Source organism: Symsagittifera roscoffensis, chromosome 3, assembly GCF_963678635.1.
Source record: "Symsagittifera roscoffensis chromosome 3, txSymRosc1.1, whole genome shotgun sequence".
In the NCBI taxonomy this organism is placed as follows: domain Eukaryota; kingdom Metazoa; phylum Xenacoelomorpha; order Acoela; family Convolutidae; genus Symsagittifera; species Symsagittifera roscoffensis.
This window is the reverse complement of record NC_087064.1, coordinates 12,351,501-12,375,296: the sequence shown is the minus strand read 5'-3', so window position 1 is coordinate 12,375,296 and position 23,796 is coordinate 12,351,501. Positions and strand designations below refer to the sequence as shown.

The window sequence follows — 23,796 nt, the reverse complement described above, 5'->3', positions numbered from 1 at the left end:
ATCCAATTTTTTCTTCGAAACTTCGAACAAAATCATGAAAAAATTTTTTCATTCTAATTGAGGTTGAATTCAGCTGAATATTTCAGTAGTTTCCCCTTTTTCGACAGTGAAACAGTAAAAAGTTGCAAAAATTTAAATTTGCGCTTTTCCGGCTAAATTTTTCTGCTTTTTTGGTATGCATCGGCCGGGAATCGAACCCGGGTTTATCGCGTGGCAGGCGACAATTCTACCACTGAACCACCGATGCTTGATTTACACTATTTTAATCGTTTGATCAAAGTTTTGCTCTTCAATCCAATTTTTTCTTCGAAACTTCGAAAAAAATCATGAAAAATTTTTTTCATTCTAATTGAGGTTGAATTCAGCTGAATATTTCAGTAGTTTCCCCTTTTTCGACAGTGGAACAGTAGAAAGTTGCAAAAATTTAAATTTGCGCTTTTCCGGCTAAATTTTTCTGCTTTTCTGGTATGCATCGGCCGGGAATCGAACCCGGGTCTGTCGCGTGGCAGGAGACAATTCTAAGACTGAACCACCGATGCTTGATTTATACTGTTTTAATCGTTCCAACAAAGTTTTGCTCTTCATTCCAATTTTTTCATCAAAGCTTCGAATCAAAATCTTGAAACCTTGTTTCATTTCAATTGAGGCTTCGAATTCAGCTAATTATTTGAGTAGTTTTCCTCTTTTTTGACAGTACGTGGCACAGTAAAAAATTGAAAAACGTAAAATTGCGCTTTTCTAGAAAATTTTTTTTTGCTTTTCTGCTATGCATCGCCCGGAAATTGAATCATAGTCTATCGCGTGGAAGGCGTCAATCCTACGACTGAACCACCGATGATTGATGTAATCTGTTTTGATAGTTTGAACAAAGTTTTGCTCTATCGTCCAATTTTTCAACAAAGCGTTGAATCAATATCATGAAAGCTTCATTTAAATTTAATTGAGGTTTCCAATTCAGCTAATTCTTTGAGTAATTTTCCACTTTTTTGACAGTGGAACAGTAATAAGTTACAAAGCTTTAAGACTGCTCTTTCCTAGGAAATTTTTTCCGCTATACATTGGCCGGGAATCGAACCTGGGTCTATTGCGTGGCAGGCGACAATTCTACCACTGAACAACCGATCCTTGTTTTACACTATTTTAATCGTTTGAACAAAGTTTTGCTCTTCAATCCAATTTTTTCTTCGAAACTTCGAACAAAATCATTAAAAAAATTTTTTTCATTCTAATTGAGGTTGAATTCAGCTGAATAATTCAGTAGTTTCCTCTTTTTTGACAGTGGAACAGTAAAAAGTTTCAAAAATTTAAATTTGCGCTTTTCCGGCTAAATTTTTCTGCTTTTCTGCTATGCATCGGCCGGGAATCGAACCTGGGTCTATCGCTTGGCAGGCGACAATTCTACCACTGAACCACCGATGCTTGATTTACACTATTTTAATCGTTTGAACAAAGTTTTGCTCTTCAATCCAATTTTTTCTTCGAAACTTCGAACAAAAGCATGAAAAATTTTTTTCATTCTAATTGAGGTTGAATTCAGCTGAATATTTCAGTAGTTTCCTCTTTTTCGACAGTGGAACAGTAAAAAGTTGCAAACATTTAAATTTGCGCTTTTCCGGCTAATCTTTTCTGCTTTTCTGCTACGCATCGGCCGGGAATCGAACCCAGGTCTATCGCGTGTCAGGCGACAATTCTACCACTGAAACACCGATGTTTGATTTACATTATTTTAATCGTTTGAACAAAGTTTTGCTCTTCAATCCAATTTTTTCTTCGAAACTTCGAACAAACTCATGAAAAAAATATTTTTTTTCATTCTAATTGAGGTTGATTTCAGCTGAATATTTCAGTAGTTTCCTCTTTTTCGACAGTGGAACAGTAAAAAGTTGCAAACATTTAAATTTGCGCTTTTCCGGCTAATCTTTTCTGCTTTTCTGCTACGCATCGGCCGGGAATCGAACCCAGGTCTATTGCGTGGCAGGCGACAATTCTACCACTGAACAACCGATCCTTGTTTTACACTATTTTAATCGTTTGAACAAAGTTTTGCTCTTCAATCCAATTTTTTCTTCGAAACTTCGAACAAAATCATTAAAAAAATTTTTTTCATTCTAATTGAGGTTGAATTCAGCTGAATATTTCAGTAGTTTCCTCTTTTTCGACAGTGGAACAGTAAAAAGTTGCAAACATTTAAATTTGCGCTTTTCCGGCTAATCTTTTCTGCTTTTCTGCTACGCATCGGCCGGGAATCGAACCCAGGTCTATTGCGTGGCAGGCGACAATTCTACCACTGAACAACCGATCCTTGTTTTACACTATTTTAATCGTTTGAACAAAGTTTTGCTCTTCAATCCAATTTTTTCTTCGAAACTTCGAACAAAATCATTAAAAAAATTTTTTTCATTCTAATTGAGGTTGAATTCAGCTGAATAATTCAGTAGTTTCCTCTTTTTTGACAGTGGAACAGTAAAAAGTTTCAAAAATTTAAATTTGCGCTTTTCCGGCTAAATTTTTCTGCTTTTCTGCTATGCATCGGCCGGGAATCGAACCTGGGTCTATCGCTTGGCAGGCGACAATTCTACCACTGAACCACCGATGCTTGATTTACACTATTTTAATCGTTTGAACAAAGTTTTGCTCTTCAATCCAATTTTTTCTTCGAAACTTCGAACAAAAGCATGAAAAATTTTTTTCATTCTAATTGAGGTTGAATTCAGCTGAATATTTCAGTAGTTTCCTCTTTTTCGACAGTGGAACAGTAAAAAGTTGCAAACATTTAAATTTGCGCTTTTCCGGCTAATCTTTTCTGCTTTTCTGCTACGCATCGGCCGGGAATCGAACCCAGGTCTATCGCGTGTCAGGCGACAATTCTACCACTGAAACACCGATGCTTGATTTACACTATTTTAATCGTTTTAACAAAGTTTTGCCCTTCAATCCAATTTTTTCTTCGAAACTTTGAACAAAATTATGAAAAATTTGTTTCACTCTAATTGAGGTTGAATTCAGCTGAATATTTCAGTAGTTTTATCTTTTTTGACAGTGGAACAGTAAAAAGTTGCAAAAATTTAGTTTGTGCTTTTCCGGCAAAATTTTTCAGCTTTTCTGATTTGCCTCGGACGCGAATCGAAATCGGGTCTATCGCGTGGCAAGCGCCAATTCTACGACTGAACCACCGATGCTTGATGTAATCTGTTTTGATAGTTTGAACAAAGTTTTGCTCTTTCATCCAAGTTTTTCATCAAAGCGTTGAATCAAAATCATAAAAACTTTGTTTAATTTTAAATGAGGTTTCCAATCCAGCTATTTATTTGAGTAGTTTTCCTCTTTTTTGACAGTGGCACAATAAAAAATTGAAAAAACGTAATATGGCGCTTTTCTAGAAAATGTTTTCTGTTTTTTTGCTTTGCATCGCCCGAGAATCGAACCATGGTCTATTGCGTGGAAGGCGAAAATGCTACAACTGAACCACCGATGCCTGATTTTTATCTGTTTTAATCGTTTGAACAACAACTTTGCTCTTCATTTCAATCTTTCACCAAGTTTTTGAATCAAAATCATGAATGATTCATTACATTTGAGTTTTGAACTTCAGCTATTTATTTGAGTACTTTTCTTTTTTGACAGTGGAACAGTAATAAGTTACAAAAGGTTAAGACTGCTCTTTCCTAGGAAATTTTTTCTGCTATGCATCGGCCGGGAATCGAACCCGGATCTATCGCGTGGCAGGCAAAAATTCTACCACTGAAACACCGATGCTTGCTTTACATTATTTTAATCGTTTGAACAAAATTTTGCTCTTCAATCCAATTTTTTCTTCGAAACTTCAAACAAAATCACGAAAAAAATATTTTTTTTATTCTAATTGAGGTTGAATTCAGCTGAATATTTCAGTAGTTTCCTCCTTCTTGACAGTGGAACAGTAAAAAGTTGCAAAAATTTAGTTTGTGCTTTTCCGGCAAAATTTTTCAGCTTTTCTGATTTGCCTCGGACGCGAATCGAAATCGGGTCTATCGCGTGGCAAGCGCCAATTCTACGACTGAACCACCGATGCTTGATGTAATCTGTTTTGATAGTTTGAACAAAGTTTTGCTCTTTCATCCAAGTTTTTCATCAAAGCGTTGAATCAAAATCATAAAAACTTTGTTTAATTTTAATTGAGGTTTCCAATCCAGCTATTTACTTGAGTAGTTTTCCTCTTTTTTGACAGTGGCACAATAAAAAATTGAAAAAACGTAAAATGGCGCTTTTCTAGAAAACGTTTTTCTGCTTTTTTGCTTTGCCTCGCCCGAGAATCGAACCATGGTCTATTGCGTGGAAGGCGAAAATGCTACAACTAAACCACCGATGCGTGATTTTTATCTGTTTTAATCGTTTGAACAAAAACTTTGCTCTTCATTTCAATCTTTCACCAAGTTTTTGAATCAAAATCATGAATGATTCATTACATTTGAGTTTTGAACTTCAGCTATTTATTTGAGTAGTTTTCTTTTTTGACAGTGGAACAGTAATAAGTTACAAAAGGTTAAGACTGCTCTTTCCTAGGAAATTTTTTCTGCTATGCATCGGCCGGGAATCGAACCCGGATCTATCGCGTGGCAGGCAAAAATTCTACCACTGAAACACCGATGCTTGATTTACACTATTTTAATCGTTTTAACAAAGTTTTGCCCTTCAATCCAATTTTTTCTTCGAAACTTTGAACAAAATTATGAAAAATTTGTTTCACTCTAATTCAGGTTGAATTCAGCTGAATATTTCAGTAGTTTTATCTTTTTTGACAGTGGAACAGTAAAAAGTTGCAAAAATTTAGTTTGTGCTTTTCCGGCAAAATTTTTCAGCTTTTCTGATTTGCCTCGGACGCGAATCGAAATCGGGTCTATCGCGTGGCAAGCGCCAATTCTACGACTGAACCACCGATGCTTGATGTAATCTGTTTTGATAGTTTGAACAAAGTTTTGCTCTTTCATCCAAGTTTTTCATCAAAGCGTTGAATCAAAATCATAAAAACTTTGTTTAATTTTAAATGAGGTTTCCAATCCAGCTATTTATTTGAGTAGTTTTCCTCTTTTTTGACAGTGGCACAATAAAAAATTGAAAAAACGTAAAATGGCGCTTTTCTAGAAAATGTTTTCTGTTTTTTTGCTTTGCATCGCCCGAGAATCGAACCATGGTCTATTGCGTGGAAGGCGAAAATGCTACAACTGAACCACCGATGCCTGATTTTTATCTGTTTTAATCGTTTGAACAACAACTTTGCTCTTCATTTCAATCTTTCACCAAGTTTTTGAATCAAAATCATGAATGATTCATTACATTTGAGTTTTGAACTTCAGCTATTTATTTGAGTACTTTTCTTTTTTGACAGTGGAACAGTAATAAGTTACAAAAGGTTAAGACTGCTCTTTCCTAGGAAATTTTTTCTGCTATGCATCGGCCGGGAATCGAACCCGGATCTATCGCGTGGCAGGCAAAAATTCTACCACTGAAACACCGATGCTTGCTTTACATTATTTTAATCGTTTGAACAAAGTTTTGCTCTTCAATCCAATTTTTTCTTCGAAACTTCGAACAAAATCATGAAAAATTTTTTTCATTCTAATTGAGGTTGAATTCAGCTGAATATTTCAGTAGTTTCCTCTTTTTTGACAGTGGAACAGTAAAAAGTTGCAAAAATTTAAATTTGCGCTTTTCCGGCTAATCTTTTCTGCTTTTCTGCTACGCATCGGCCGGGAATTGAACCCAGGTCTATCGCGTGTCAGGCGACAATTCTACCACTGAAACACCGATGCTTGATTTACATTATTTTAATCGTTTGAACAAAGTTTTGCTCTTCAATCCAATTTTTTCTTCGAAACTTCAAACAAAATCACGAAAAAAATATTTTTTTTATTCTAATTGAGGTTGAATTCAGCTGAATATTTCAGTAGTTTCCTCCTTCTTGACAGTGGAACAGTAAAAAGTTGCAAAAATTTAGTTTGTGCTTTTCCGGCAAAATTTTTCAGCTTTTCTGATTTGCCTCGGACGCGAATCGAAATCGGGTCTATCGCGTGGCAAGCGCCAATTCTACGACTGAACCACCGATGCTTGATGTAATCTGTTTTGATAGTTTGAACAAAGTTTTGCTCTTTCATCCAAGTTTTTCATCAAAGCGTTGAATCAAAATCATAAAAACTTTGTTTAATTTTAATTGAGGTTTCCAATCCAGCTATTTATTTGAGTAGTTTTCCTCTTTTTTGACAGTGGCACAATAAAAAATTGAAAAAACGTAAAATGACGCTTTTCTAGAAAACGTTTTTCTGCTTTTTTGCTTTGCCTCGCCCGAGAATCGAACCATGGTCTATTGCGTGGAAGGCGAAAATGCTACAACTAAACCACCGATGCGTGATTTTTATCTGTTTTAATCGTTTGAACAAAAACTTTGCTCTTCATTTCAATCTTTCACCAAGTTTTTGAATCAAAATCATGAATGATTCATTACATTTGAGTTTTGAACTTCAGCTATTTATTTGAGTAGTTTTCTTTTTTGACAGTGGAACAGTAATAAGTTACAAAAGGTTAAGACTGCTCTTTCCTAGGAAATTTTTTCTGCTATGCATCGGCCGGGAATCGAACCCGGATCTATCGCGTGGCAGGCAAAAATTCTACCACTGAAACACCGATGCTTGATTTACACTATTTTAATCGTTTTAACAAAGTTTTGCCCTTCAATCCAATTTTTTCTTCGAAACTTTGAACAAAATTATGAAAAATTTGTTTCACTCTAATTGAGGTTGAATTCAGCTGAATATTTCAGTAGTTTTATCTTTTTTGACAGTGGAACAGTAAAAAGTTGCAAAAAGTTAAGTTTGCGTTTTTCTGGCAAAATTTTTCTGCTTTTCTGATTTGCATCGCAAGGGAATCGAAATCGGGTCTATCGCGTGGCAGACGACAATTCTACGACTGAACCACCGATGCTTGATGTAATCTGTTTTGATAGTTTGAACAAAGTTTTGCTTTTCAATCCAATCTTTTCATCAAAACTTCGAACAAAATCATGAAAACTTTGTTTCATTCTAATTGAGGTTTTGAATTCAGCTGAATACTTCAGTAGTTTTCCTCTTTTTGACAGTGGACAGTAAAAATTACAGAAACTTAAACTTGCGCTTTTCTAGTAAAACTCTCTGCGCTGCATTAGCCGGGACTCGAACCCGGGTATTTTTCTTTGCAGGCGACAATCCTGCCACTGAACCACTGATGCTTGAATTAAGTTGTTCACCGTTTGTACAAAAACTTTGCCCTTAGTTTCAGTTTTTTAACAATATTTTGATTCGAAATCTTAAATGATTCAATTCATTTGAGTTTTAAAATACAGCTATTTATCTGAGTAGTTTTCCTCTTTTTTGACAGTGGTACAGTAAAAAGTTACAAAAGTTTAAGACTGCTTTTTCCTAGGAAAATTTTTCTGCTATGCATCGGTTGGGACTCGAAACCGGGTCTATCGCGTGGCAGGCGACAATTCTACTATTGAACCAGCGATGCTTGATTTACACTATTTTAATCGTCTGAAGAAAGTTTTGCTCTTCAATCCAACTTTTTCATCAAAACTTTGAACAAAATCATGAAAACTTTGTTTCAGTCTAGTTGAGGTTTTGAACTCAGCTGAATATTTTAGTAGTTTCCTCTTTTTTGACAGTGGAGCAGTAATAAACGCAAAAATTTAAGTTAACGCTTTTCCGGCAAAGTTTTTTGCTTTGCTGCTTTGCATCGGCCGGGAATCGAACCCCGGTCTGTCGCGTGGCAGGAGGCAATTCTAGGACTGAACCACCGATGCTTGACTTATACTGTTTTAATTGTTCCAACAAAGTTTTGCTTATCATTCCATTTTTTTCATCAAAGCTTCAAATCAAAATCTTGAAACCTTATTTCATTTCAATTGAGGTTTCGAAATCAGCTAATTATTTGAGTAGTTTTCCTCTATTTTGACAGTGGCACAGTAAAAATTTGAAAAAACGTAAAATTGCGCTTTTCTAGAAATGTTTTGTTGCTTTTCTGCTATGCATCTCCCGGGAATTGAACCATGGTCTATCGCGTGGAAGGAGACAATGCTAAGACTGAACCACCGATGCTTGATGTAATCTGTTTTGATAGTTTGAACAAAGTTTTGCTCTATCAGCCAAGTTTTTCATCAAAGCGTTTAATCAAAATCATGAAAGCTTCGTTTAATTTTAATTGAGGTTTCCAATTCAGCTAATTATTTGAGTAGGTTTCCTCTTTTTTGACAGTGGAACAGTAAAAAGTTACAAAGTTTTAAGACTGCTCTTTCCTAGAAACTTTTTTCTGCTATGCATCGGCCGGGAATCGAACTCGAGTTCATTGCGTGGCAGGCGACAATTCTACCACTGAACCACCGATTCTTGTTTTACACTATTTTAATCGTTTGAATAAAATTTTGATCTTCAATCCAATTTTTTCTTCGAAACTTCGAACAAAATCATGAAAAATTAATTTCATTCTAATTGAGGTTGAATTCAGCTGAATATTTCAGTAGTTTCCTCTATTTTGACATTGGAACAGTAAAAAGTTGCAAAAATTTAAATTTGCGCTTTTCCGGCTAAACTTTTCTGCTTTTCTGCTATGCATCGGCCGGGAATTGAACCCGGGTCTATCGCGTGGCAAGCGACAATTGTACCACTGAACCACCGATGCTTGATTTACACTATTTTAATCGTTTGAACAAAGTTTTGTTCTTCAATCCAATTTTTTCTTCGAAACTTCGAACAAAATCATGAAAAATTTGTTTCATTCTAATTGAGGTTGAATTCAGCTGAACATTTCAGTAGTTTCCTCTTTTTTGACAGTGGAACAAAAAAAGCTGCAAAAAATTAAATTGCGCTTTTCCGGCAAAATTTTTCTGCTTTTACGATTTGCATCGGCCGGGAATCGAAATCGGGTCTATCGCGTGGCAGGCGCCAATTCTACGACTGAACCACCGATGCTTGATTTGATCTGTTTTTGATAGTTTCAAGAAAGTTTTGCTCTATCATCCAAGTTTTTCATCAAAGCGTTGAATCAAAATCATAAAAACTTTGTTTAATTTTAACTCAGCTAATTTTTTGAGAAGTTTTCCTCTTTTTTGACAGTGGCACAATAAAAAATTGAAAAAAGATAAAATGGCGCTTTTCTAGAAAATTTTTTCTACGTTTCCGCTTTGCATCGCCCGGGAATCGAACCATGGTCTATTGCGTGGAAGGCAAAAATGCTACAACTGAACCACCGATGCTTGATTTTTATCTGTTTTAATCGTTTGAACAAAAACTTTGCTCTTCATTTCAATCTTTCACCAAATTTTTGAATCAAAATCATGAATGATTCATTACACTCGAGTTTTGAACTTCAGCTATTTATTTGAGTAGTTTTCTTTTTAGACAGTGGAACAGTAATCAGTTACAAAAGGTTAAGACTGCTCTTCCCTAGGAAATTTTTTCTGCTATGCATCGGCCGGGAATCGAACCCGGGTCTATCGCGTGGCAGGCGAAAATTCTACCACGGAACCACCGATGCTTGATTTACACTTTATTAATCGTTTGAACAAAGTTTTGCTCTTCAATCCATTTTTTTCTTCGAAACTTCGAACAAAATCATGAAAAATTTATTTCATTCTAATTGAGGTTGAATTCAGCTGAACATTTCAGTAGTTTCCTCTTTTTTGACGGTGGAACAGTAAAACGTTGCAAACATTTAAGTTTGCGCTTTTCTGGCAAAGTTTTTCTGCTTTTCTGATTTCAATCGGACGGGCATCGAAATCGGGTCTATCGCGTGGCAGGGGACAATTCTACTATTGAACTAGCGATGCTTAATTTACACTATTTTAATCGTCTGAACAAAGTTTTGCTCTTCAATCCAATCTTTTCATCAAAACTTCAAACAAAAGCATGAAAACTTTGTTTCATTCTAATTGAGGTTTTGAATTCAGCTGAATATTTCAGTATTTTTCTTCTTTTTGACAGTGGACAGTAAAAATTACAGAATTTTAAACTTGCACTTTTCTAGTAAAACTCTCTGCGCTGCATCGGCTGGGACTCGAACACGGGTATTTTGCTTTGCAGGCGACAATCTTGCCACTGAACCACTGCTGCTTGAATTAAGTTGTTCACTGTTTGAACAAAAACTTTGCCCTTCGTTTCAGTTTCCTAACAATATTTTGAATCGAAATCTTGAATGATTCAATTCATTTGAGTTTTAAAATACACCTATTTATTTGAGTAGTTTTCCTCTTTTTTGACAGTGGTACAGTAAAAAGTTACAAAAGTTTAAGACTGCTTTTTCCTAGGAAATTTTTTCTGTTATGCATCGGTCGGGAATCGAAACCGGGTCTATCTCGCGGCAGGCGAAAATTGTAATATTGAACCAGCGATGCTTAATTTACACTATTTTAATCGTCTGAACAAAGTTTTGCTCTTCAATCTAACTTTTTCATCAAAACTTTGAACAAAATCATGAAAACTTTGTTTCATTCTAATTGAGGTTTTGAATTCAGCTGAATATTTCAGTATTTTTCCTCTTTTTGACAGTGGAGCAGTAATAAACGCAAAAATTTAAGTTTGCGCTTTTCCGGCAAAGTTTTTTGCTTTGCTGCTTTGCATCGGCCGGGAATCGAATCCGGGTCTGTCGCGTGGCAGGAGACAATTCTAGGACTGAACCACCGATGCTTGATATATACAGTTTTAATCGTTCCAACAAAGTTTTGCTCTTCATTCCATTTTTTTTTCATCAAAGCTTCGAATCAAAATCTTGAAACCTTGTTTCTTTTCAATTAAGGTTTCGAATTCAGCTAATTATTTGAGTAGTTTTCCTCTTTTTTGACAGTGGTACAGTAAAAAATTGAAAAAAAAAACGTAAAATTGCGCTTTTCTAGAAATTTTTTTTGTTTTCTGCTATGCATCGCCCGGGAATTGAACCATGGTCTATCGCGTGGAAAGCGACAATGCTAAGACTGAACCACCGATGCTTGATTTTTTATCTGTTTTAATCGTCTGAACAAAGTTTTGCTCTTCAATCCAATCTTTTCATCAAAACTTCTAACAAAAGCATGAAAACTTTGTTTCATTCTAATTGAGGTTTTGAATTCAGCTGAATATTTCAGTATTTTTCCTCTTTTTTGACAGTGGACAGTAAAAATTACAGAATCTTAAATGTGCACTTTTCTAGTAAAACTCTCTGCGCTGCATCGGCCGGGACTTGAACACGGGTATTTTGCTTTGCAGGCGACAATCCTGCCACTGAACCACTGCTGCTTGAATTAAGTTGGTCACTGTTTGAACAAAAAGTTTGCCCTTCGTTTCAGTTTCCTAACAATATTTTGAATCGAAATCTTGAATGATTCAATTCATTTGAGTTTTAAAATACAGCTATTTATTTGAGTAGTTTTCCTCTTTTTTGACAGTGGTACAGTAAAAAGTTACAAAAGTTTGAGACTGCTTTTTCCTAGGAAATTTTTTCTGCTAAGCATCGGTCGGGAATCGAAACCGTGTCTATCTCGCGGCAGGCGAAAATTCTAATAATGAACCAGCGATGCTTAATTTACACTATTTTAATCGTCTGAACAAAGTTTTGCTCTTCAATCCAACTTTTTCATCAAAACTTTGAACAAAATCATGAAAACTTTGTTTCATTCTAATTGAGGTTTTGAATTCAGCTGAATATTTCAGTAGTTTTCTCTTTTTTGACAGTGGAACAGTAATAAGTTACAAAAGTTTAAAACCCCTCTTTCCTAGAAAATTGTTTCTGCTATGCATCGGCTGGGAAGCGAACATGCGTCTATAGCGTGGGAGGCGACAATTCTACCACTGAACCAGCGATGCTTGATTTACACTATTTTAATCGTCTGAACAAAGTTTTGCTCTTCAATCTAACTTTTTCATCAAAACTTTGAACAAAATCATGAAAACTTTGTTTCATTCTAATTGAGGTTTTGAATTCAGCTGAATATTTCAGTATTTTTCCTCTTTTTGACAGTGGAGCAGTAATAAACGCAAAAATTTAAGTTTGCGCTTTTCCGGCAAAGTTTTTTGCTTTGCTGCTTTGCATCGGCCGGGAATCGAATCCGGGTCTGTCGCGTGGCAGGAGACAATTCTAGGACTGAACCACCGATGCTTGATATATACAGTTTTAATCGTTCCAACAAAGTTTTGCTCTTCATTCCATTTTTTTTTCATCAAAGCTTCGAATCAAAATCTTGAAACCTTGTTTCTTTTCAATTAAGGTTTCGAATTCAGCTAATTATTTGAGTAGTTTTCCTCTTTTTTGACAGTGGTACAGTAAAAAATTGAAAAAAAAAACGTAAAATTGCGCTTTTCTAGAAATTTTTTTTGTTTTCTGCTATGCATCGCCCGGGAATTGAACCATGGTCTATCGCGTGGAAAGCGACAATGCTAAGACTGAACCACCGATGCTTGATTTTTTATCTGTTTTAATCGTCTGAACAAAGTTTTGCTCTTCAATCCAATCTTTTCATCAAAACTTCTAACAAAAGCATGAAAACTTTGTTTCATTCTAATTGAGGTTTTGAATTCAGCTGAATATTTCAGTATTTTTCCTCTTTTTTGTCAGTGGACAGTAAAAATTACAGAATCTTAAATGTGCACTTTTCTAGTAAAACTCTCTGCGCTGCATCGGCCGGGACTTGAACACGGGTATTTTGCTTTGCAGGCGACAATCCTGCCACTGAACCACTGCTGCTTGAATTAAGTTGGTCACTGTTTGAACAAAAACTTTGCCCTTCGTTTCATTTTCCTAACAATATTTTGAATCGAAATCTTGAATGATTCAATTCATTTGAGTTTTAAAATACAGCTATTTATTTGAGTAGTTTTCCTCTTTTTTGACAGTGGTACAGTAAAAAGTTACAAAAGTTTGAGACTGCTTTTTCCTAGGAAATTTTTTCTGCTAAGCATCGGTCGGGAATCGAAACCGTGTCTATCTCGCGGCAGGCGAAAATTCTAATAATGAACCAGCGATGCTTAATTTACACTATTTTAATCGTCTGAACAAAGTTTTGCTCTTCAATCCAACTTTTTCATCAAAACTTTGAACAAAATCATGAAAACTTTGTTTCATTCTAATTGAGGTTTTGAATTCAGCTGAATATTTCAGTACTTTTCTTCTTTTTGACAGTGGAGCAGTAATAAACGCAAAAATTTTTTTTGCTTTGCTGCTTTGCATCGGCCGGGAATCGAACCCGGGCCTGTCGCGTGGCAGTAGACAATTCTACGACTGAACCACCGATGTTTGATTTTTATCTGTTTTAATTGTTTGAACAAAAATTTTGTTCTTCATTTCATTTTTCACCAAATTTTCGAATCTAAATCATGAATATTCATTTCATTTGAATTTTGAACTTCAGCTATTTATTTGAGTAGTTTTCCTCTTTTTTGACAGTGGAATAGTAATAAGTTACAAAAGGTTAAGATGCTCTTTCCTAGGAAATTTTTTCTGCTATGCATCGGCCGGGAATCGAACCCGGGTCCATCTTGTGGCAGGCGACAATTCTACCACTGAACCACCGATGCTTGATTTAAACTGTTTTAATTGTTCCAACAAAGTTTGGCTCTTCCTTCCAATTTTTTCATAAAAGCTTTGAATCAAAATCGTGAATGTTTCGTTTCATTTGAGATTTAAAATTCAGTTTTTTTTTTTGAGTTTTTTCGTCTTATTTGAAAATGGAACAGTGGGAAGTTACAAAAAGTTAAGATTGCGCTTTTCTAGGAAAACTATCTGCGCTGCATCGGCCGAGAATCGAAAACGGGTATATTGCTAGGCAGGCGACAATTCTGCCACTAACCCACCGATGCTTGAATTAAACTGTTCACCGTTTGAACAAAAAGTTTGCTCTTCAATTCAAACTTTTCCCAATTTTTCGAATCAAAACCCTGTATGACTTATTTTTTTTTGAGTTGTAAAAGTCAGCTGTTTGTTAGTTCTCCTCTTTTTTGACAGTGGAACAGTAGGAAGTTGAAAAAATTCAACTTTGCGCTTTTCTAGGAAAATTTTTCTGCTTTGCTGCTTTGCACCGGCCGGGAATCGAACCCGGGTCTGTCGCTTGGCAGGAGAAAATTATACGACTGAACCACCGATGCTTGATTTTTGTCTGTTTTAATCGTTTGAGAAAAACTTTTGCTCTTGATTTCATTTTTTCACCAAATTTTCGAATCAAAATCATGAATGATTCATCGCATTTGGGTTTTAAAATACAGCTATTTATTTGAGTAGTTTTCCTCTTTTTTGACAGTAGAACATTAATAAGTTACAAAAACTTAAGACTGTTCTCTCCTGGGAAATTTTTTCTGCTATGTATCGTCCGGGAATCGAACCCGGGTTTATCGCGTGGCAGGTGAAAATTCTACCACTGAACCACCGATGCTTGAGTTAAACTGCTATAATTGTTCCAGCAAAATTTTGCGCTATGATTCAATTTTTTTCAGCAAAGCTTTGAAGCAGAATCATCATAAAAACTTTGTTTCGTTTAAATTTTTTAATTGGGGTTTCGAATTCAGCTAATTATTTGAGTAGTTTTCCTCTTTTTTGACAGTGGCACAGTAAAAAATTGAAAAAATGTAAAATTGTGCTTTTCTAGAAAAAACTTCTGCTTTTCTGCTTTGCATCGCCCGGGAATCGAACCATTGTCTTTCGCGTGGAAGACGACAATGCTACAACTGAACCACCGATGCTTGATTTTTTTTATCTTTTTCAATTGTTTCAACAAAAACTTTGCTCTTCATTTCAATTTTTCACCAAATTATCGAATCAAAGTTATGAATGATTCATTTCATTTGAGTTTTAAAATACAGCAATTCATTTGAGTCGTTTTTCTCTTTTTTGACAGTTGAACAGTAATATGTTACAAAAACTTAAGACTGTTCTTTCCTAGGAAATTTTTTCTGCTATGTATCGGCCGTAAATCGAACCCGGGTCTATCGCGTGGCAGGCGACAATTCTACGACTGAAACACCGATGCTTGATAAACTCTGTTTTGATAATTTGAACAAAGTTTTGCTCTTCAATCCAATCTTTTCATCAAAACTTCGAACAAAATCATGAAAACTTTGTTTCATTCTAATTGGAATTTAGCTGAATATTCCAGTATTTTTCCTTTTTTTGACAGTGGACAGTAAAAATTACAAACGTTTAAATTTGCGCTTTTCTAGTAAAACTCTTTGCGCTGCATCGGCCGGGACTAGAACACGGGTATATTGCTTGGCAGGACACAAGTCTACCACTGAACCACCGATGCTTGATTTAACTGCTATAATCGTTTTGCTCTATCATCCATTTTTTTTCATCGGAACTTCAGCTAATTATTTGAGTAGTTTTCCTCTTTTTTGACAGTTGAACAGTAATATGTTACAAAAGTTTCAGACTGCTCTATCCTAGGAACTTTTTTCTGCTATGCATCGGCCGGGAATCGATCCCGGGTCTATTGCCTGGCAGGCGACAATTCTACCCCAGAATCAGCAATACTTGGTTTACTCCATTTTAATCGTTTGAACAAAGTTTTGCTATTCAATCCACTTTTTTCTTCGAAACTTCGAAAAAAATCATAAAAAAATTGTTTCATTCTAATTGAGGTTGAATTCACCTGAATATTTCAGTAGTTTCCTCTTTTTTGACAGTGGAACAGTAAAAAGTTGCAGAAGTTTAAGTTTGCGCTTTTCCGGCAAAATTGTTCTGCTTTTCTGCTTTGCATCGAGCGGAAATCGAAATCGGGTCCATCGCGTGGCAGGCGACAATTCTACGACTGAACCACCGATGCTTGATGTAATCTGTTTTGATAGTTTGAACAAAGTTTTGCTCTTCAATCCAATCTTTTCATCAAAACTTCGAACAAAATCATAAAAACTTTGTTTCAATCTAATTGAGGTTTTGAATTGAGTTGAATATTTTAGTATTTTTTCTCTCTTTAACAGCGGACAGTAAAAACTACAAAAGTTTAAACTTGCGCTCTTCTAGTAAAACTCTCTGCGCTGCATCCACTGGGACTCAAACGCGGGTATATTGCTTGGCAGGCGACAATCCTACCACTGAATCACTGATGCTTGAATTAAGTTGTTCACCTTTTGAACAAAAACTTTGCCCTGTATATCATTTTTTTAACAATATTTAGAATCAAAATCATGAATGATTCAATTCATTTGAGCATTTTTCCTCTTTTTTGACAATGGAACAGTGATAAGTTAGAAAACTTTAAGATTGCTCTTTACTAGGAAATTTTTTCTGCTATGCATCGGCCGGGAATCGATACCGGGTCTATCGCGTGGCAGGCGCCAATTCTAGCTCTCAACCAGCGATGCTTGATTAACACTATTTTAATCGTTTGAACAAATTTTGCTCTTCAGTCTAATTTTTTCATCAAATCTTCGAACAAAATCATGAAAATTTTGTTACAGTCTAATTGAGGTTTTGAACTCAGCTGAATATTTCGGTAGTTTCCTCTTTTTTGACAGTGGAACAGTAAAAAAATGAAAAAATTTAAGTTTGCGCTTTTCCGGCAAAATGTTTTGCTTTGCTGTTTGCATCTGCTGGAAATCGAACCTGGGTCTAACGCGTGGCAGGCGACAATTCTATCACTGAACCATCGATGCTTGATTCAACTGCTATAATCGTTCCAGCAAAGTTTTGCTCTATCATCCAAGTTTTTCATCAAAGCGTTGAATCAAAATCATGAGAACTTTGTTTCATTTTCATTGAGGTGTCGAATTCAGCTAACTATTAGAGTAGTTTTCCTCATTTTTGACAGTGGCTCAGTAAAAAATTGAGAAAACGTAAATTTGCGCTTTTCTAGAAAAATTTTTCTGCTTTTCTGTTTTTCTCCTTTGCATCGCCCGGGAATCAATTCATGGTCAATCGCGTGGAAGGCGACAATGCAACTGAATCACCGATGCTTGATTTTTTATCTGTTTTAATTGTTTGAACAAAAACTTTGCTCTTCATTTCAATTTTTCACCAAATTTTCGAATCAAAATCATGAATGATTCATTTCATTTGAGTTTTGAACTTCAGCTATTTATTTGAGTAGTTTTCCTCTTTTTTGACAATGGAACAGAAAAAAGTTGCAAAAATTTAAGTTTGCGCTTTTCCGGCAAAATGTTTCTTCTTTTCTGCTTTGCATCGTAAGGGAATCGAAATCGGGTCTATCGCGTTGCAGGCGACAATTCTACGACTGAACCACCGATGCTTGATGTAACCTGTTTTGATAGTTTGAATAAAGTTTTGCTCTTCAATCCAATCTTTTCATCGAAACTTCAAACAAAATCATGGAAACTTTGTTTCATTCTAATTGAGGTTTTGAATTCAGTTGAATATTTCAGTATTTTCCTCTTTTTGACAGTGGACAGTAAAAATTACAAAAGTATAAACTTTTGCTTTTCTTGTAAAACTCTCTGCGCTGCATCGGCCGGGACTCGAACACGGGTATTTTGCTTGGCAGGCAACAATCCTGCCACTGAACCACTGATGCTTGAATAAAGTTGATCACCATTTGAACAAAAACTTTGTCCTTCATTACAATTTTTTAACAATATTTTGAATCAAAATCATGAAAGATTCAATTCATTTGAGTTTTAAAATACAGCTATTTATTTGAGTAGTTTTCCTTTTTTTGACAGTGGAACAGTAATAAGTTACAAAAGTTGAAAGCTGTTCTTTCCTAGGAATTTTTTCCTGTTATGCATCGGCCGGGAATCGAACCCGTGTCTATCGCGTGGCAGGCGATAATTCTACCACTGAACCAGCGATGCTTGATTTACAGTTTTTTAACCGTTTGAAAAAAGTTTGGCTCTTCAATCCAATTTTTTCATCAAAACTTTGAACAAAATCATGAAAACTTTGTTTCACTCTAATTGAGGTTTTGAATTCACCTGAATATTTTGGTAGTTTCCTCTTTTTTGACAGTGGAACAGTAAAAAAACGAAAAAATTTAAGTTTGCGCTTTTCCGGCAAAGTTTTTGGCTCTCCTGCTTTGCATCGGCCGGGAATCGAACCCGGGTCTATCGCGTGGCAGGCAATAATTCTACCACTGAACCACCGATGCTTGATTTTAACTGCTATAATTGTTCCAGCAAAGTTTTGCTCTATCATCCAATTATTTTCATCAAAGCTTTGAATCAAAATCATGAAAACTTTGTTTCATTTTAACTGAAGTTTTGAGTTCAGCTAATTATTTGGGTAATCCCTTTTTTTGTTAGTGGAACAGTAAAAAGTTACAAAAGTTTAAGTTTGCGCTTTTCTAGGAAAACAATCTGCGCTGCATCGGCCGGGAATTGAAAACGGGTATATTGCTAGACAGGCGACAATTCTTCCACTAACCCACCGATGTTTGAATTAAACTGTTCACCATTTGAACAAAAAATTTGCTCTTTAATACAAGTTTTGTCCCAATTTTTTGAATCAAAACACTGAATGGCTTATTTTATTTGAGTTGTAATTTTCAGCTAATTATTAGTTCTCTTCTTTTCTGACTGTGGAACAGTAGGAAGTTGAACAAATTTAACTTTGCGCTTTTCTAGGAAAAATTTTTCTGCTTTCCTGCTTTGCACCGGCCGGGAATCGAACCTGGGTCTGTCGCGTGGCAGGAGATAATTCTACCACTCAAACACCGATGCTTGATTTTAACTGCTATAATCGTTCCAGCAAAGTTTTGCTCTATCATCCTAGTTTTCAACAAAGCGTTGAATAAAAATCATAAAAAGTTGTTTCATTTTAATTGAGATTTCGAATTCAGCTAATTATTTTAGTAGTTTTCCTTTTTTTTGACAGTGGCACAGTAAAATCTTGAAAAAACGTAAAATTGCGCTTTTCTAGAAAAAAATTTCTGCTTTTCTGCTTTGCATCGCCCGTGAATCGAACATGGTCTATCGCGTGGAAGGCGTCAATGCTACAACTAAACCACCGATGCTTGATTTTTATCTGTTTTAATCGTTTGAACAAAAACTTTGCTCTTCATTTCAATTTTTCACTAAATTTTCGAGCAAAATCTAAATCATTTCATTTGAGTTTTGAACTTCAGCTCTTTATTTGAGTAGTTTTCCTCTTTTTTGACAGTTAAACAGTAATCAATTATAAAAGTTTAAGACGGCTCTTTCCAAGGAAACTTTTTCTGCCATGCATCGGCCGTGAATCGAACCCGGTTCTATCGCGTGGCAGGCGACAATTCTACCACTGAACCCGCGCTGCTTGATTCAAACTGCTATAATCGATCCAGCAAAGTTTTGCTCATCATCCAAGTTTTTCATCAAAGCTTTGAATCAAAATCATGAAAACTTTGTTTCATTTTAACTGAAGTTTTGAGTTCAGCTAATTATTTGGGTAATCCCTTTTTTTGTTAGTGGAACAGTAAAAAGTTACAAAAGTTTAAGTTTGCGCTTTTCTAGGAAAACAATCTGCGCTGCATCGGCCGGGAATCGAAAACGGGTATATTGCTAGACAGGTTTCGAATTCAGCTAATTATTTGAGAAGGCTTCCTCTTTTTTGACAATGGCACAAAAAAAATTGAAAAAACGTAAAATTGGGCTTTTCTAGAAAAATTTTTCTGCTTTTCTGCTTTGCATCGCCCGGGAATTGAACCATGGTCTTTTGCGTGGAAGCCGACAATTCTTCAACTGAACCACCGATGCTGTATTTACATAATTTTAATCGTTTGAACAAAGTTCTGCTTTTCAATCCATTTTTTTCTTCGTAGCTTCGAAAATTTGTTTCATTCTAACTGAGGTTTTGATTTCAGCTGAATATTTCGGTAGTTTCCTCTTTTTTGACAGTGGAACAGTAAAAAAGTGCAAAAATTTAAGTTTGCGCTTTTCGGGCAAAATTTTCTACTTTTCTGCTTTGCAACGGACGGGAATCGAAACCGGGTCTATCGCGTGGCAGGCGCCAATTCTACGACTGAACCATCGATGCTTGATGTAATTAATCTGTTTTGATAGTTTGAACAATGTTTTGCTCTATCATCCAAGTTTTTCATCAAAGCGTTGAATCAAAATCATGAAAACTTTGTTTCAATTTATTTGAGGTTTCGAATTCAGCTAATTATTTGAGAAGGCTTCCTCTTTTTTGACAATGGCACAAAAAAAATTGAAAAAACGTAAAATTGGGCTTTTCTAGAAAAATTTTTCTGCTTTTCTGCTTTGCATCGCCCGGGAATTGAACCATGGTCTTTTGCGTGGAAGCCGACAATTCTTCAACTGAACCACAGATGCTGTATTTACATAATTTTAATCGTTTGAACAAAGTTCTGCTTTTCAATCCATTTTTTTCTTCGTAACTTCGAAAATTTGTTTCATTCTAACTGAGGTTTTGATTTCAGCTGAATATTTCGGTAGTTTCCTCTTTTTTGACAGTGGAACAGTAAAAAAGTGCAAAAATTTAAGTTTGCGCTTTTCGGGCAAAATTTTCTACTTTTCTGCTTTGCAACGGACGGGAATCGAAACCGGGTCTATCGCGTGGCAGGCGCCAATTCTACGACTGAACCATCGATGCTTGATGTAATTAATCTGTTTTGATAGTTTGAACAATGTTTTGCTCTATCATCCAAGTTTTTCATCAAAGCGTTGAATCAAAACCATGAAAAATTTGTTTCATGCTAATTGAAGTTGAATTAAGCTGAATATTTCAGTAGTTTCCTCTTTTTTGACAGTGGAACAGTAAAAAAATGAAAAAATTTAAGTTTGTGCTTTTCCGGCAAAATTTGTCTGCTTTTCTGCTTTGCATCAGACGGGAATCGAAATTGGGTGTATCGTGTGGCAGGCGACAATTCTACGACTGAATCACCGATGCTTGACGTAACCTTGTTTTGATAGTTTGAACAAAGTTTTGCTCTTCAACCCAATCTTTTCATCAAAACTTCAAATAAAATCATGAAAACTTTGTTTCATTCTAATTGAGGTTTTGAATTCGGCTGAATATTTCAGTATTTTTCCTCTTTTTGACAGTGGACAGTGAAAAATACAAAAGTTTAAACTTGCGCTTTTCTAGTTAAACTCTCTGCGCATCATCGACCGGGACTCAAACATGGGTATATCGCTTGGCAGGCGACAATCCTGCCACTGAACCACTGCTGCTTGAAATAAGTTGTTCACCGTTTGAACAAAAACTTTGCCCTTCGTTTCAATTTTTTAACAATGTTTTGATTCAATTCATTTGAGCAATTTTCCTCTTTTTTGACAGTGGAACAGTAATAAAATACAAAAGTTTAAGACTGCTCTTTCCTAGGAAATTTTTTCTGCTATGCATTGGCCGAGAATCAAACCCGGGTCCATCGCGTGCCAGGCGACAATTCTATCACTAAACCAGCGATGCTTGCGTAACACTATTTTAATCGTTTGAAGAAAGTTTCGCTCTTCAGTCCGTTTTTTTCATCAAAACTTTGAACAAAATCATAAAAACTTTGTTACAGTCTAATTGAGGTTTTGAACTCAGCTGAATATTTCGGTAGTTTCCTCATTTTTGACAGTGGAACAGTAAAAAAATGAAAAAATTTAGGTTTGCGCTCTATCCGGCAAAAATTTTTGCTTTGCTGCTTTGCATCGGCCGGGAATCGAACCCGGGTCTATCGCGTGGCAGGCGACAATTTTACCACTGAACCACCGATGCTTGATGTAGTCGATTTTGATAGTTTGAACAAAGTTTTGCTCTTCAATCCAACCTTTTCATCAAAACTTTGAACAAAAACATAAAAATTTTGTTACAGTCTAATTGAGGTTTTGAACTCAGCTCAATATTTTGGTAGTTTCCTCATTTTTGACAGTGGAACAGTAAAAAAATGAAAAAATTGAGGTTTGCGCTTTTTCCGGCAAAATTTTTTGCTTTGCTGCTTTGCATCGGCCGGGAATCGAACCCGGGTCTATCGCGTGGCAGGCGACAATTCTACCACTGAACCACCGATGCTTTATTTAAACTGATATAATCGTTCCATCAAAGTTTTGCTCTATCATCCTAGTTTTCAACAAAGCGTTGAATAAAAATCATAAAAAATTTGTTTCATTTTAATTGATAATTCGAATTCAGCTAATTATTTTAGTATTTTTCCTCTTTTTGACAGTGGAACAGTAATAAAATACAAAAGTTTAAGACTGCTCTTTCCTAGGAAATTTTTTCTGCTATGCTTTGGCCGAGAATCAAACCCGGGTCCATCGCGTGCCAGGCGACAATTCTATCACTAAACCAGCGATGCTTGCGTAAGATTATTTTAATCGTTTGAAGAAAGTTTCGCTCTTCAGTCCGTTTTTTTCATCAAAACTTTGAACAAAATCATAAAAACTTTGTTACAGTCTAATTGAGGTTTTGAACTCAGCTGAATATTTCGGTAGTTTCCTCATTTTTTACAGTGGAACAGTAAAAAAATGAAAAAATTTAGGTTTGCGCTTTATCCGGCAAAAATTTTTGCTTTGCTGCTTTGCATCGGCCGGGAATCGAACCCGGGTCTATCGCGTGGCAGGCGACAATTCTACCACTGAACCACCGATGCTTGATGTAGTCGATTTTGATAGTTTGAACAAAGTTTTGCTCTTCAATCCAACCTTTTCATCAAAACTTTGAACAAAAACATAAAAATATTGTTACAGTCTAATTGAGGTTTTGAACTCAGCTGAATATTTTGGTAGTTTCCTCATTTTTGACAGTGGAACAGTAAAAAAATGAAAAAATTGAGGTTTGCGCTTTTTCCGGCAAAATTTTTTGCTTTGCTGCTTTGCATCGGCCGGGAATCGAACCCGGGTCTATCGCGTGGCAGGCCACAATTCTACCACTGAACCACCGATGCTTTATTTAAACTGATATAATCGTTCCAGCAAAGTTTTGCTCTATCATCCTAGTTTTCAACAAAGCGTTGAATAAAAATCATAAAAAATTTGTTTCATTTTAATTGATAATTCGAATTCAGCTAACTATTTTAGTAGTTTTCCTTTTTTTTGACAGTGGCACAGTAAAAACTTGAAAAAACGTAAAATTGCGCTTTCTAGAAAAAATTTTCTGCTTTTCTGCTTTGCATCGCCCGTGAATCGAACCATGGTCTATCGCGTGGAAGGCGTCAATGCTACAACTAAACCACCGATGCTTGATTTTTATCTGTTTTAATCGTTTGAACAAAAACTTTGCTCTTCATTTCAGTTTTTCACTAAATTTTCGAACCAAAATCTAAATCATTTCATTTGAATTTTGAACTTCAGCTCTTTATTTGAGTAGTTTTCCTCTTTTTTGACAGTTGAACAGTAATTAGTTATAAAAGTTTAAGACTGCTCTTTCCTAGGAATTTTTTTCTGCTATGCATCGGCCGGGAATCGAACCCTGGTATATAGGGTGCAGGCGACAATTCTACCACTGAACCACCGATGCTTGGTTTACACTATTTTAATCGTTTGAATAAAGTTTTGCTTTTCAATTCAGTTTTTTCTTCGAGTAAAATCATGAAAAATTTGTTTCATTCTAATTGAGGTTTTGAATTCAGCTGAATATTTCAGTAGTTTCCCCTTTTTTGACAGTGGAACAGTAAAACGTTGCAGAAATTTAAGTTTGCGCTTTTCCGGCATAATTTTTTGCTTTGCAGCTTTGCAGCGGCCGGGAATCGAACCCGCGTCTATTGCGTGGCTTTCGACAATTCTACCACTGAACCACCGATGCTTTATTTAAACTGCTATAATCGTTCCAGCAAAATTTTGCTCTATCATCCAAATTTTCAACAAAGCGTTGAATCAAAATCATAAAAAATTTGTTTCGTTTTAATCGAGGTTTCGAATTCAAGCTAATTATTTTAGTAGTTTTCCTCTTTTTTGA

At 35.6% G+C, this 23,796-nt stretch overlaps 1 protein-coding gene and 22 non-coding genes across 23 annotated transcripts in view; 1 reads left to right on the top strand and 22 right to left on the bottom strand.

The window, feature by feature from the left end:
* Positions 1 to 23,796, top strand: part of LOC134842826 (neo-calmodulin-like) — a 212,006-nt gene that overhangs the window by 25,544 nt on the left and 162,666 nt on the right. The gene's annotated exons all lie outside the window — the stretch shown is intronic.
* Trnag-gcc (transfer RNA glycine (anticodon GCC)) lies at positions 177 to 247 on the bottom strand. The gene has a single exon. It is a non-coding gene; the product is annotated as a tRNA-Gly (tRNA).
* Trnag-gcc (transfer RNA glycine (anticodon GCC)) lies at positions 469 to 539 on the bottom strand. The gene has a single exon. It is a non-coding gene; the product is annotated as a tRNA-Gly (tRNA).
* Trnag-gcc (transfer RNA glycine (anticodon GCC)) lies at positions 1,349 to 1,419 on the bottom strand. The gene has a single exon. It is a non-coding gene; the product is annotated as a tRNA-Gly (tRNA).
* Positions 1,641 to 1,711, bottom strand: Trnav-gac (transfer RNA valine (anticodon GAC)). The gene has a single exon. It is a non-coding gene; the product is annotated as a tRNA-Val (tRNA).
* Trnag-gcc (transfer RNA glycine (anticodon GCC)) lies at positions 1,938 to 2,008 on the bottom strand. Its single transcript has one exon. It is a non-coding gene; the product is annotated as a tRNA-Gly (tRNA).
* Trnag-gcc (transfer RNA glycine (anticodon GCC)) lies at positions 2,232 to 2,302 on the bottom strand. The gene has a single exon. It is a non-coding gene; the product is annotated as a tRNA-Gly (tRNA).
* On the bottom strand, positions 2,526 to 2,596 carry Trnag-gcc (transfer RNA glycine (anticodon GCC)). Its single transcript has one exon. It is a non-coding gene; the product is annotated as a tRNA-Gly (tRNA).
* Trnav-gac (transfer RNA valine (anticodon GAC)) lies at positions 2,818 to 2,888 on the bottom strand. Its single transcript has one exon. It is a non-coding gene; the product is annotated as a tRNA-Val (tRNA).
* Trnag-gcc (transfer RNA glycine (anticodon GCC)) lies at positions 3,686 to 3,756 on the bottom strand. The gene has a single exon. It is a non-coding gene; the product is annotated as a tRNA-Gly (tRNA).
* Positions 4,559 to 4,629, bottom strand: Trnag-gcc (transfer RNA glycine (anticodon GCC)). Its single transcript has one exon. It is a non-coding gene; the product is annotated as a tRNA-Gly (tRNA).
* On the bottom strand, positions 5,427 to 5,497 carry Trnag-gcc (transfer RNA glycine (anticodon GCC)). The gene has a single exon. It is a non-coding gene; the product is annotated as a tRNA-Gly (tRNA).
* Trnav-gac (transfer RNA valine (anticodon GAC)) lies at positions 5,719 to 5,789 on the bottom strand. The gene has a single exon. It is a non-coding gene; the product is annotated as a tRNA-Val (tRNA).
* Trnag-gcc (transfer RNA glycine (anticodon GCC)) lies at positions 6,592 to 6,662 on the bottom strand. Its single transcript has one exon. It is a non-coding gene; the product is annotated as a tRNA-Gly (tRNA).
* On the bottom strand, positions 8,615 to 8,685 carry Trnag-gcc (transfer RNA glycine (anticodon GCC)). Its single transcript has one exon. It is a non-coding gene; the product is annotated as a tRNA-Gly (tRNA).
* Trnag-gcc (transfer RNA glycine (anticodon GCC)) lies at positions 9,470 to 9,540 on the bottom strand. Its single transcript has one exon. It is a non-coding gene; the product is annotated as a tRNA-Gly (tRNA).
* Trnag-gcc (transfer RNA glycine (anticodon GCC)) lies at positions 13,477 to 13,547 on the bottom strand. The gene has a single exon. It is a non-coding gene; the product is annotated as a tRNA-Gly (tRNA).
* Positions 17,701 to 17,771, bottom strand: Trnag-gcc (transfer RNA glycine (anticodon GCC)). The gene has a single exon. It is a non-coding gene; the product is annotated as a tRNA-Gly (tRNA).
* Positions 17,994 to 18,064, bottom strand: Trnag-gcc (transfer RNA glycine (anticodon GCC)). The gene has a single exon. It is a non-coding gene; the product is annotated as a tRNA-Gly (tRNA).
* On the bottom strand, positions 21,548 to 21,618 carry Trnag-gcc (transfer RNA glycine (anticodon GCC)). The gene has a single exon. It is a non-coding gene; the product is annotated as a tRNA-Gly (tRNA).
* Positions 21,842 to 21,912, bottom strand: Trnag-gcc (transfer RNA glycine (anticodon GCC)). The gene has a single exon. It is a non-coding gene; the product is annotated as a tRNA-Gly (tRNA).
* Positions 22,422 to 22,492, bottom strand: Trnag-gcc (transfer RNA glycine (anticodon GCC)). The gene has a single exon. It is a non-coding gene; the product is annotated as a tRNA-Gly (tRNA).
* Trnag-gcc (transfer RNA glycine (anticodon GCC)) lies at positions 22,716 to 22,786 on the bottom strand. Its single transcript has one exon. It is a non-coding gene; the product is annotated as a tRNA-Gly (tRNA).